Source organism: Abrus precatorius, unplaced genomic scaffold (genome assembly GCF_003935025.1).
Source record: "Abrus precatorius isolate BTA unplaced genomic scaffold, Abrus_2018 Scaffold0, whole genome shotgun sequence".
Classification (NCBI taxonomy): Eukaryota; Viridiplantae; Streptophyta; class Magnoliopsida; order Fabales; family Fabaceae; genus Abrus; species Abrus precatorius.
In genome coordinates this window covers 3,642,100-3,654,671 of record NW_020874290.1, presented here as the reverse complement: position 1 = coordinate 3,654,671, position 12,572 = coordinate 3,642,100, and the positions used below count along the sequence as shown (strand labels likewise).

The 12,572-nt window shown below is 47.0% G+C and overlaps 1 non-coding gene across 1 annotated transcript; it reads left to right on the top strand.

The window, feature by feature from the left end:
• The first annotated feature begins 1,123 nt into the window (after window positions 1-1,123).
• On the top strand, window positions 1,124-1,228 carry LOC113853513. Its single transcript, XR_003502626.1, has one exon. It is a non-coding gene; the product is annotated as a small nucleolar RNA R71 (small nucleolar RNA).
• The last annotated feature ends 11,344 nt before the right edge of the window (window positions 1,229-12,572 follow it).

The window sequence follows — 12,572 nt, the reverse complement described above, 5'->3', positions numbered from 1 at the left end:
GGGCTGAACCATTCTTTGAGGGAAGGGAATAGGAATGGACCTCTCCTCTTTGCCTACCACTTTTTGTTGACATGGTGTGGGCATAGGTGCAGGCTGCTCTTGACTCTTGATCTCTCCTCCTTCACCTTCTGTAGCTAAAGTGCGACTAGGATCCTTCTTCTTAGGCATTTCTGGCTCTTGCATCACCTTACCAGATCTCAAGGTAATGGCACTCACATTCTTTGGGTTTGTTACAGTTTGTGCAGGGAGATTGCCTGAACCTTGAGATTGAAGTTGATTTAGGGATGAAGCAAGTTGACCCATTTGATTCTCCAAGGTCTTGATACTTGCTTGAGTCTGTTGTTGGAAGGCCTGACTTTGTTGCTGGAAATTGAGATTACTCATGGTGAGTTGCTTCACAAGGTCTTCCAAAGATGACTCACTCTTTTGAGGTGCAGGAGCTAGTGAAGGGGATGTTTGATGGTGTTGTTGAGATGAAGATGGATGGTGATGTTGTTGGGCTGAATATGGCTTGCTTTGTCCAGCTTGATGCGGTTGGAAATGGTTGTTGGATGGTTGGCTAGAGCCTTGATGCTGTGCATTTCCTCCCCACCTTAAGTTAGGATGGTTCCTCCAACTGGGATTATATCTATTGGAAGATAAATCCCAGCTTTGTTGTTGCTACGGCTGTTGAAAAGGGAATGTATTAGCATAAATATTAGCAGCGTAAGCTTGAGGATTACCTTCCGAAGATTCAGTTTCTTGCAATGTGGGGCAACTATTAGTGAAGTGATCCGTAGATGAACAAATCCCACAAAGCATTGCTGGAATGGATGGAGGTGGAGGTGTATATGCAGCAGAATTCTTTTGGATGGATGCCAACTGTTTTACCATAGAAGCCAACTCATCTAGCTTATGCTCCAGCTTGTGTGAATCTGAAGTTTGAATCTCATTGACACTCCTGGACATGAGAGAATTTTTCCTTGTAGCAAACTGTTGAGAGTTAGCTGCCATATTTTCAATGAGGTTTCTAGCGGCAGCGGGAGTTTTGTCAACTAGGGCTCCCCCACTAGCTGCGTCGATCATGCTCCTATCCATTGGGTGTAAGCCCTCATAGAAGTATTGGATTAGGAGCTGCTCACTTATCTGATGATGGGGGCAGCTAGCACAAAGTCTCTTGAAACACTCCCAATATTCATACAAACTTTCCTTTTCCAGCTGCCTAATACCACATATTTCCTTTCTTATTGAGGCAGCTCTTGAGGCAGGGAAAATTTTTTCCAGGAACAATCTCTTGAGGGTGTCCCAACTTGTAATAGAGCCAGGTGGAAGATAATACAACCAGTCTTTAGCCAAATCCATAAGAGAGAATGGAAATGCCTTCAATTTGACATGCTCCTCCGGAACACCTTGAGGTCTCATGGTGGAACATACAATGTGAAACTCCTTCAAGTGTTTGTGAGGGTCTCAACCTGCAAAACCATGAAATTTAGGTAGAAGGTGAATTAATCCAGTTTTCAAAACAAAAGGGGCGTCCACATCTGGATATTGGATGCACAATGTTTGGTATGTGACATCCGGTGCAGCTAGCTCCTTAAGGGTCCTCTCATCACCTGCCATTGCTCCAAAACTAGAGTCAAGTGAAAATGTAGAAGAGTAAATAGAAATTGGTGTCACTGATTGCAAAGATGCAGTAGGAGATGATGATGGTTCAGAGTGATCCCTATGTGTCCTAAGGTTCCTATAAAAAGTCCTATCAATCTCCTAGTCTAATGGATACAAATCTCCAGGGTTTGATCGGGTCATGCACTAGATATCAACTAACTAAATTGAAAGCAAATTGAGTAAATCATATAACAAGAACAATTTAAAATTTCTCTGCAGAATTCTGCAGCATAAAGTGCAGAAAATAGAGAAATATGCAGCAAAATGAGTGCAGAAAATTGAAAGTAAGTAATTGAAAAATTGCGGCACTAGAATGAAGGGAATGATGCAGAAAATCATGCAATGATAATGCAGAAACAGACCATAAAATTCGTATGACTATCAACACAATACAAAAAGTCAAAATGAGATAAACGTACTAACATGCAAAAGACAAAAACAAAGCACCAATCATGTTCAATATAAGTTCAGCACCAATAATTCCCCGGCAACGGCGCCAATTTGATGAAACAATTTTTACTACTCGTCATGCAAAAGATTGTCGTTAATCCTCATCAAATATGCAAAGAAATGAATGCAGTACTAGGGTGTTATCCTAGGTCGTCTCCAAGGAATTTTTGGTTGGGAACATACATCGAACAAGTGTAAACATGTATTTTAAAGCAAGTAAATTGGGGGGAGGTTTGTCAATTTCCAGATTTTAATCAAGAGCAAAGTGTAAATTTAATGAAATTCAATCAATTAAAATGAGTAATCCCTAGTCAAGCAATGAGTTCTATCATTATTCTTTCTAATGATTCAATAATCCCCTTTCTTTCCCTTGAATTAAGTTAATCTAACAAGCGAAGACTAACTTTAACATCCCAATTAAAATTAAGCATCTTAATGGGCTCCAATCTCTATCCCAAAGATTAAGCAACCTCAAGGATTAATCAAAATTAAGCAATTTTGAATTAGAATTTCGTTAAGTAAATTAGGGTTCATTAAGCAATGTTCCCTTCATGCAAATTCCATTTCATTCAGAGATTGGGGTTAATAAATTCAAGGAAAGAAAGATTTGTATTGTAATTAATCCCAAGAATTCAAGATTCATGTGCATTGACTAGGAATTACAAGAAAGTTTAGCCCTCCATATGGATGGGTTTCACCAATGAGAGAAAGAAATGCAAGAACGTAAACATCATTAATGTAAACTTAACAAAAATCAAAGGAGAAATTCGAAATTAAAACCTATAGAGGACCCTTGGCTGACACCCAAGACTCCAATGTCGTAAGCAATTATCCCAATTTGGCAAAGGAAAAATGTGTAAAGTGTAAAAAATCCCGTACCCTAATTCCTAAAATCTATTTATAGTGGATGACATGTCACCAAAGTGTCCACTTTTCCCTTTGAAAGTGTCCACTTTGGGCCTTGAAAGTGTCCATGCGCAGAATGGAAGGAATGCCGCTTCTCTGGAGTTGCTACTATTTGTGCTGAAAGTAGCTACTTTGGATGCGCGTAACCACTTTGAGAGCCCATAGTGACCACGCGTATCATGCTTCAAAATTGGCGTCCTTGGAGATTCTAGAGTTGCCACTTTTGCTCCTCAAAGTGGCTACTTTGGGACCTTTAATGCCCAGGCTTGCTGTAGTTGCTACTTTTGCTCCTCAAAGTGGCTACTTTGTGGCAACTTTCATCCAAGGACCAAGATTTCTCAAATTTAACTTGGGCATTCTGCAAAATCATCAAGATAATTAAAATTGCAATCTATATCTATGTAATTAAATGCAAATTAACCAAAAATTAATAAACCTATGATATTTATTCAAAATGTGATTTCTATATTATTTTCACTATCTAAGTCCATTTTTTCTATCAAGAAGCATAAAAAAGGCAAGTAAAAATATAATAAAAAGTGGATTCATCACTCCTTTGGGCCCAAATTCCAGTTTGGGTCTCGCCTGAGTCCTCATTTTCTTAGCCGCTATGGAACGCGTGCAAAACTCATCTCGGGCCACTGAAACACCTTGGAAGTGACTGCTAGGACTAATAGGAAGAGCTGCCTCTCTCTCTCTCGCCTCTTGGCGCCGTTGGACCCAAATTCCAATTTGGGTCACGCCTGGGTCCTCTTTTGCTTAATCGCTAAGGAATGCGTGCAAAACTCATCTTGGGCCACTGAAACACCTTGGAAGTGACTGCTAGGACTAATAGGAAGAGTTCCCTGTCTCTCTCTTGCCTCCTAGCGCCTTTGGGCGCAAATTCAATTCGGGTCTCGCCTGGGTCTTCTTTTGCTTAGTCGCTAAGGAAAGGATGCAAAACTCATCTAAGGCCACTGAAACACCTTGGAAGTGATTGCTAGGACTAATAGGAAGAGTTCATGTCTCTCTCTCGCCTCCTGGCGCCTATGGGCCCAAATTCCAATTTGGGTCTTGCTTATGTCCTCTTTTGCTTAGTCGCTAAGGAATGCGTGCAAAAATCATCTCGGGCCACCGAAACACCTTGGAAGTGACTGCTAGGACTAATAGGAAGAGTTCTCTGTCTCTCTCTCGCCTCCTGGCGCCTTTGGGCCCAAATTCCAAATAGGGTCTTGCCTGGGTCCTCTTTTGCTTAGTCAGTAAGGAACACGTGCAAAACTCATCTCAGGCCACCGAAACACCTTGGAAGTGACTGCTCGGACTAATAGGAAGAGTTCCCTGTCTCTCCCTCGCCTCTTAGCCCCTTTGGGCCCAAATTCCAATTTGGGTCTCGCCTGCGTCTTTTTTTGCTCAGTTGGTAACGAACGCGTGCAAAACTCATCTCGGGCCATTTAAACACCTTGGAAGGGACTGCAAAGACAAATAGGAAGAGTTACATGTCTCTATCTCGTCTCCTGCCGCCTTTGGGCCCAAATTCCAATTTGGGTCTTGCTTATGTCCTCTTTTGCTTAGTCGTTAAGGAATGCGTGCAAAACTCATCTCGGGCCACCGAAACACCTTGGAAGTGATTGCTAGGACTAATAGGAAGAGTTCCCTGTCTCTATCTCGCCTCCTGGCGTCTTTGGGACCAAATTCCAATTTGGGTCTCGCCTGGGTCCTCTTTTGCTTAGTCGCTAAGGATTGCGTGCAAAACTCATCTCGGGCCATCGAAGCACCTTGGAAGTGACCGCTAGGACTAATAGGAAGAATTCCATGTCTCTCTCCCGCCTCCTAGCGCCTTTCTTGCTTATGTCCTCTTTTGCTTAGTCGCTAAGGAAAGCGTGCAAAACTCATCTCGGGACACCGAAACACCTTGGAAGTGACTGTTAGGACTAATAGGAAGAGTTCCCTGTCTCTCTCTCGCCTCCTAGTGCCTTTGGGACCAAATTCCAATTTAAGTCTCGCCTGGGTCCTCTTTTGCTTAGTCTCTAAGGAACGTGTACAAAACTGATCTCGGGCCACCGAAACACCTTGGAAGTGACTACTAGGACTAATAGGAAGAGTTCCCTGTCTCTCTCTCGCCTTCAGGTGCCTTTGGGCCCAAATTCCAATTTGGGTCTCGCGTGGGTCCTATTTTGCTTAGTCGCTAAAGAACACTTGCAAAACTCATCTCGGGCCACTGAAACACCTTGGAAGTGACTGCTAGGACTAATACGAAGAGTTCCCTGTCTCTCTCTTGCCTCCTAGCGCCTTTGGGCCCAAATTCAATTTGTGTCTCGCTTGGGTCTTCTTTTCCTTAGTCGCTAAAGAAAGCATGCAAAACTCATCTGAGGCCACTGAAACACCTTGGAAGTGATTGCTAGGACTAATAGGAAGAGTTCTGTGTCTCTCTCTCGCCTCCTGGCGCCTTTGGGCCCAAATTACAATTTGGGACTCGTCGAGGTCCTCTTTTGCTTAGTAGCTAAGGAATGCGTGCAAAACTCATCTTGGGCCACTGAAACACGTTGGAAGTGACTGCTAGGACTAATAGGAAGAGTTACATGTCTCTATCTCGTCTCCTGCCGCCTTTGGGCCCAAATTCCAATTTGGGTCTTGCTTATGTCCTCTTTTGCTTAGTCGTTAAGGAATGCGTGCAAAACTCATCTCGGGCCACCGAAACACCTTGGAAGTGATTGCTAGGACTAATAGGAAGAGTTCCCTGTCTTTATCTCGCCTCCTGGCGTCTTTGGGACCAAATTCCAATTTGGGTCTCGCCTGGGTCCTCTTTTGCTTAGTCGCTAAGGATTGCTTGCAAAACTCATCTCGGGCCATCGAAGCACCTTGGAAGTGACCGCTAGGACTAATAGGAAGAATTCCATGTCTCTCTCTCGCCTCCTAGCGCCTTTGGGCCCAAATTCAAATTTGGGTCTTGCTTATGTCCTCTTTTGCTTAGTCGCTAAGGAAAGCGTGCAAAACTCATCTCGGGCCAGTGAAACACCTTGGAAATGGCTACTACGACTAATAGGAACCGTTCCCTGTCTCTCTCTCGCCTCCTGGCGCCTTTGGGCCCAAATTCTAATTTGGGTCTCGCCTGGGTCCTCTTTTGCTTAATCGCTAAGGAAAGCATGCAAAACTCATCTCATGCCACTGAAACACCTTGGAAGTGACTGCTAGGACCAATAGAGAGAGCTCCCTCTCTCTCTCTCGCCTCCTTGCGCCTTTGGGTCCAAATTCCAATTTGGGTCGCGCCTGGGTCTTCTTTGGCTTAGTCGCTAAGGAACGCTTGCAAAACTCATCTCGGGCCACTAAAACACCTTAGAAGTGACTGCTAGGACTAATAAGAAGAGTTCCCTGTCTCTCTCTCGCCTACTGGCGCCTTTGGGCCTAAATTACAATTTGGGTCTCGCCTGGGTCCTCTTTTGCTGAGTCGCTAAGGAAAGCGTGCAAAACTCATCTCGGGCCACTGAAACACCTTGGAAGTGACTGCTAGGACTAATAGGAAGAGTTCCCTGTCTCTCTCTCGCCTACTGGCGCCTTTGGGCCCAAATTACGATTTGGGTCTCGCCTGCGTCCTCTTTTGCTTAGTCGCTAAGGAACGCGTGCAAAACTCATCTTTGGCCACTGAAACACCTTGGAAGTGACTACTAGGACTTATAAGAACAGTCCCTGTCTCTATCTCGCCTCCTGGCGCCTTTGGGCCCAAAATCTAATTTGTGTCCCGCCTGGGTCCTCTTTTGCTTAGTCGCTAAGGAAAGCTTGCAAAACTCATCTCGAGCCACTGAAACACCTTGGAATTGGCTGCTAGCACTAATAGGAACCGTTCCCTGTCTCTCTCTCGCCTCCTAGCGCCTTTGGGCCCAATTTCTAATTTGGGTCTCGCCTGGGTCCTCTTTTCTTTAATCGCTAAGGAAAGCAAGCAAAACTCATCTCAGGCCACTGAAACACCTTGGAAGTGACTTCTAGGACTAGTATGAAGTGTTCCCTGTCTCTCTCTCGCCTCCTGGCGCCTTTGGGCACAAATTAAAATTTGGGTCTCGCCTGGGTCCTCTTTTGCTTAGTCGCTAAGAAACGCTTGCAAAACTCATCTCGGGCCACTGAAACACCTCGGAAGTGACTGCTAGGACTAATAGGAAGAGCTCCATGTCCCTTTCTCCCCTCCTGCCGCCTTTGGGCCCAAATTCCAATTTGGGTCACGCCTGAGTCCTCTTTTCCTTAGTCGGCAAGGAATGCGTGCAAAACTCATCCCAGACCACTGAAACACCTTGGAAGTGAATGGTAGGACTAATATGAAGAGTTCTCTATCTCTCTCTCGTCTCCTGGCGCCTTTGGACCCAAATTCCAATTTGGGTCTTGCCTGGGTCTTCTTTTGCTTAGTCGCTAAGAAATGCTTGCAAAACTCATCTCGGGCCACTGAAACACCTTGGAAGTGACTGCTAGGACTAATAGGAAGAGCTCCATGTCTCTCTCTCGCCTCCTATCGCCTTTGGGCCCAAATTCTAATTTGGGTCTCGCCTGGGTCCTCTTTTTCTTAGTCGCTAGGGAAAGCGTGCAAAACTCATCTCGGCCTACTGAAACACCTTGGAAGTGACTGCTAGGACTAATAGGGAGAGCTCTCTGTCTCTCTCTCGCCTCCTAGCTCATTTAGGCCCAAATTCCAGTTTGGGTCTCGCTTGAGTCCTCATTTGCTTAGCCGCTATGAAACGCGTTCAAAACTCATCTCGGGTCACTAAAACACCTTGGAAGTGACTGCTAGGACTAATAGGAACAGCTCCCTGTCTCTATCTCGCCTCCTCGCTCCTTTGGGCCCAAAATCCCATTTGAGACTCGCCTGGGTCCTCTTTTTCTTAGTTGCTGAGGAACGCGTGCAAAACTAATCTCGGGCCACTGAAACAGCTTGGAAATGACTGCTAGGACTAATAGGAAGAGCTCCCTGTCTCTCTCTCACCACCTGGATCTTTTGGGCCCAAATTCCAGTTTGGGTCTCGCCTGGGTCCTCTATTGCTTAGTCGCTGAGGAACACGTGTAAAACTTATCTTGGGCCAATAAAACACCTCGGAAGTGACTGCTAGAAGTAATCGAAAGAGCTCCCTGTCTCTCTCTCGCATCCTGGTGCCTTTCGGAGAATATTCCAATTTAGGTCTCGCCTGGGTCTTCTATTGCTTAGTCACTAAGGAACGCATGCAAAACACATCTTGGTCCACTGAAACACCTTGGAAGTGACTGCTCGGACTACTAGGAAGAGCTCCCTGTCTTTCTCTCGCCTCCTGGCGCCTTTGGGCCCAAATCCCAATTTGGGTCTCGCCTGGGTCCTCTTTTGCTTAGTCGCCACAGAAAACGTGCAAAACTCACCTCGGGTCACTGAAACACCTTGGAAGTGACTGCTAGGACTAATAGGAAGAGCTCCCTGTCTCTCTCTCGCCTCCTGGCACCTTTGGCCCCAAATTTCAAATTGGGTCTCGCCTGGGTCCTCTTTTGCTTAGTCGCCACAGAAAGCGTACAAAACTCACCTCGGGTCACTGACACACCTTGGAAGTTACTGCTAGGACTAATAGGAAGAGCTCCCTGTCTCTCTCTCGCCTCCTGGCACCTTTGGGCCTAAATTCCAATTTGGGCCTCGCCTGGGTCTTCTTTTGCTTTGTCGCTAAGGAATGCGTGCAAACTCATCTCGGGCCACTGAAACACCTTGGAAGTGACTACTCGGACTAACAGGAAGAGCTCTCTGTCTTTCTCTCACCTCCTGGGGCGTTGGGGCGCAAATTCCAATTTGGGTCTCGCCTGGGTTCCCTTTTGCTTAGTGGCTAAGGAACGCGTGCAAAACTCATCTCGGGCCACTAAAACACCTTGGAAGTGACTGCTAAGACTAATCGGAAGAGCTCCCTGTCTCTCTCTCGCCTCCTGGCGCCTTTCGGAGCAAATTCTAATTTAGGTGTCGCCTGGATCTTCTATTGCTTAGTCGCTAAGGAACGTGTGCAAAACGCCTTGGAAGTGACTGCTCGGACTAATAGGAAGAGTTCCCTGTCTCTCTCTCGCCCACTGGCACCTTTGGACCCAAATTCCAATTTGGGTCTCGCCTTGCTCTGTTTTTGCTTAGTCGCTAAGGAACGCGTGCAAAACTCAACTCGGGCCACCGAAACACCTTGGAAGTGACTGCTAGGACTAATAGGAAGATCTCCCTGTCTCTCTCTCGCCTGGGTCCTTTTTTGCTTAGTGGCTAAGGAACGCATGCAAAACTCAGCTCGGGCCACTGAAACACCTTGGAAGTGACTGCTAGGACTAAAAGGAAGAGCTCCCTGTCTTTCTCTCGCCTTCTGGCTGCTTTGGGCCCAAATTCCTGTTTGGGTCTCGCCTATGTCCTCTTTTGCTTAGTCGCTGAGGAAAAAGTGCAAAACTCATCTCGGGCCACTAAAACAGCTTGGAAGTGACTGCTCGGACTGCTAGGAAGAGCTCCCTGTCTCTCTCTCGCCTCCTGGCTCCTTTGGGCCCAAATTCCAATTTGGGTCTCGCCTGGGTCCTCTTTTGCTTAGTCACCACAGAAAACGTGCAAAACTCACCTCGGGTCACTGGCACACCTTGGAAGTGACTGCCAGGACTCATAGGCAGAGTTCCCTATCTCTCTCTCGCCTCCTGGCGCCTTTGGGCCAAAATTCAAATTTGGGTCTCGCCTGGGTCCTTTTTTGCTTATTTACTAAAGAACGCGTGTAAAACTCATATCGGGCCACCGAAACACCTTGGAAGTGACTGCTAGGACTAATAGGAAGAGTTCCCTGTCTCTCTCTTGCCTCCGGGCGCCTGCGGGCCTAAATTACAATTTGGGTCTCGCATGGGTCCTCTTTTGTTTAGTCAATAAGGAACGCGTGCAAAACTCGTCTCAGGCCACTGAAACACCTTGGAAGTGACTGCTACAACTATTAGGAAGAGTTCCCTGTCTCTCTCTCGCCTCCTGGCGCCTTTGGGCCAGAATTCCAATTTGGGTCTCGCCTGGGTCCTCTTTTGCTTAGTTAATAAGGAACGCGTGCAAAACTCATATCGGGCCGCCGAAACACCTTGGAACTGACTGCTAGGACTAATAGGAAGAGTTCCCTGTCTCTCTCTTGCCTCCTGGCCCCTGCGGGCCTAAATTACAATTTGGGTCTCGCCGGGGTCCTCTTTTGCTTGGTCAATAAGGAACACATGCAAAACACATCTCAGGCCACTGAAACACCTTGGAAGTGACTGCTACAACTATTAGGAAGAGTTCCCTGTCTCTCTCTCGCCTCCTGGCACCTTTGGGCCAAAATTCCAATTTGGGTCTCGCCTGGGTCCTCCTTTGCTTATTTAATAAGGAACGCGTGCAAAACTCATATCGGGCCACCGAAACACCTTGGAAGTGACTGCTAGGACTAGTAGGAAGAGTTCCCTGTCTCTCTCTTGCCTCCTGGCGCCTGCGGGCCCAAATTTCAATGTGGGTCTTGCCTGGGTCCTCTTTTGGTTAGTCGCTAAGGAACGCGTGCAAAACTCATCTCGGGCCACTGAAACACCCTGGGAGTAACTGCTAGGACTAATAGGAAGAGTTCCTTGTCTCTCTGTCGCCTCTTGGCAACTTTGGCCCCATATTCCAATTTGGGTCTCGGCTGGGTCCTCTTTTGCTTAGTCAATAAGGAACGCGTGCAAAACTCATCTCGGGCCACTGAAACACCTTGGAAGTGACTGCTAGGACTAATAGGAAGAGTTCCCTGTCTCTCTCTTGCCTCCTGGCGCCTGCGGGCCTAAATTACAATTTGGGTCTCGCCTGGGTCCTCTTTTGCTTAGTCAATAAGGAACGCGTGCAAAACTCGTCTCAGGCCACTGAAACACCTTGGAAGTGACTGCTACAACTATTAGGAAGAGTTCCCTGTCTCTCTCTCGCCTCCTGGCACCTTTGGGCCAAAATTCCAATTTGGGTCTCGCCTGGGTCCTCTTTTGCTTATTTAATAAGGAACGCGTGCAAAACTCATATCGGGCCACCGAAACACCTTGGAAGTGACTGCTAGGACTAATAGGAAGAGTTCCCTGTCTCTCTCTTGCATCCTGGCGCCTGCGGGCCTAAATTACAATTTGGGTCTCGCCTGGGTCCTCTTTTGCGTAGTCACTAAGGAACGAGTGTAAAACTCATCTTGGGCCACTGAAACACCTTGGAAGTGACTGCTAGGACTAATAGGAAGAGTTCCCTGTCTCTCTCTTGCCTCCTGGCGCCTGCGGGCCTAAATTAGAATTTGGGTCTCGCCGTGGTCCTCTTTTGCTTGGTCAATAAGGAACGCGTGCAAAACTCATCTCAGGCCACTGAAACACCTTGGAAGTGACTGCTACGACTATTAGGAAGAGTTCCCTGTCTCTCTCTCGCCTCCTGGCACCTTTGGGCCAAAATTCCAATTTGGGTCTCGCCTGGGTCCTCTTTTTCTTATTTAATAAGGAACGCGTGCAAAACTCATATCGGGCCACCGAAACACCTTGGAAGTGACTGCTAGGACTAGTAGGAAGAGTTCCCTGTCTCTCTCTTGCCTCCTGGCGCCTGCGGGCCCAAATTTCAATGTGGGTCTTGCCTGGGTCCTCTTTTGGTTAGTCGCTAAGGAACGCGTGCAAAACTCATCTCGGGCCACTGAAACACCCTGGGAGTAACTGCTAGGACTAATAGGAAGAGTTCCTTGTCTCTCTGTCGCCTCCTGGCAAATTTGGCCCCATATTCCAATATGGGTCTCGCCTGGGTCCTCTTTTGCTTACTCGATAAGGAACGCGTGCAAAACTAATCTCGGGCCACTGAAACACCTTGGAAGTGACTGCTAGGACTAATAGGAAGAGTTCCCTGTCTCTCTCTTGCCTCCGGGCGCCTGCGGGCCTAAATTACAATTTGGGTCTCGCCTGGGTCCTCTTTTGCTTAGTCAATAAGGAACGCGTGCAAAACTCATCTCAGGCCACTGAAACACCTTGGAAGTGACTGCTACAACTATTAGGAAGAGTTCCCTGTCTCTCTCTCGCCTCCTGGCGCCTGCGGGCCCAAATTTCAATGTGGGTCTTGCCTGGGTCCCCTTTTGCGTAGTCACTAAGGAACGAGTGTAAAACTCATCTTGGGCCACCGAAACACCTTTGAAGTGACTGCTAGGATTAATAGGAAGAGTTTCCTGTCTCTCTCTCACGTCTTGGCGCCTTTGGGCCCAAATTCCAATTTTGGTCTCGCCTGGGTCCTCTTTTTCTTAGTTCCTAAGGAACGCGTGCAAAACTCATCTCGGGCCACTGAAACACCTTGGGAGTGACTGCTAGGACTAATAGGAAGAGTTCCCTGTCTCTCTCTCACCTCCAGGCGCCTTGGGGCCCAAATTCCAATTTGGATTTCGCCTGGGTCCTCTTTTGCTCAGTCGCTAAGGAATGCATGCAAAACTCATCTTAGGCCACCGAAACACCTTGTAAGTGACTGCTAGGACTAATAGGAAGAGTTCCCTTTTTCACTCTCACCTCCAGGCGCCTTGGGGCCCAAATTCCAATTTGGATTTCGCCTGGGTCCTCTTTTGCTCAGTCGCTAAGGAATGCGTGCAAAACTCATCCTAGGCCACCGAAACACCTTG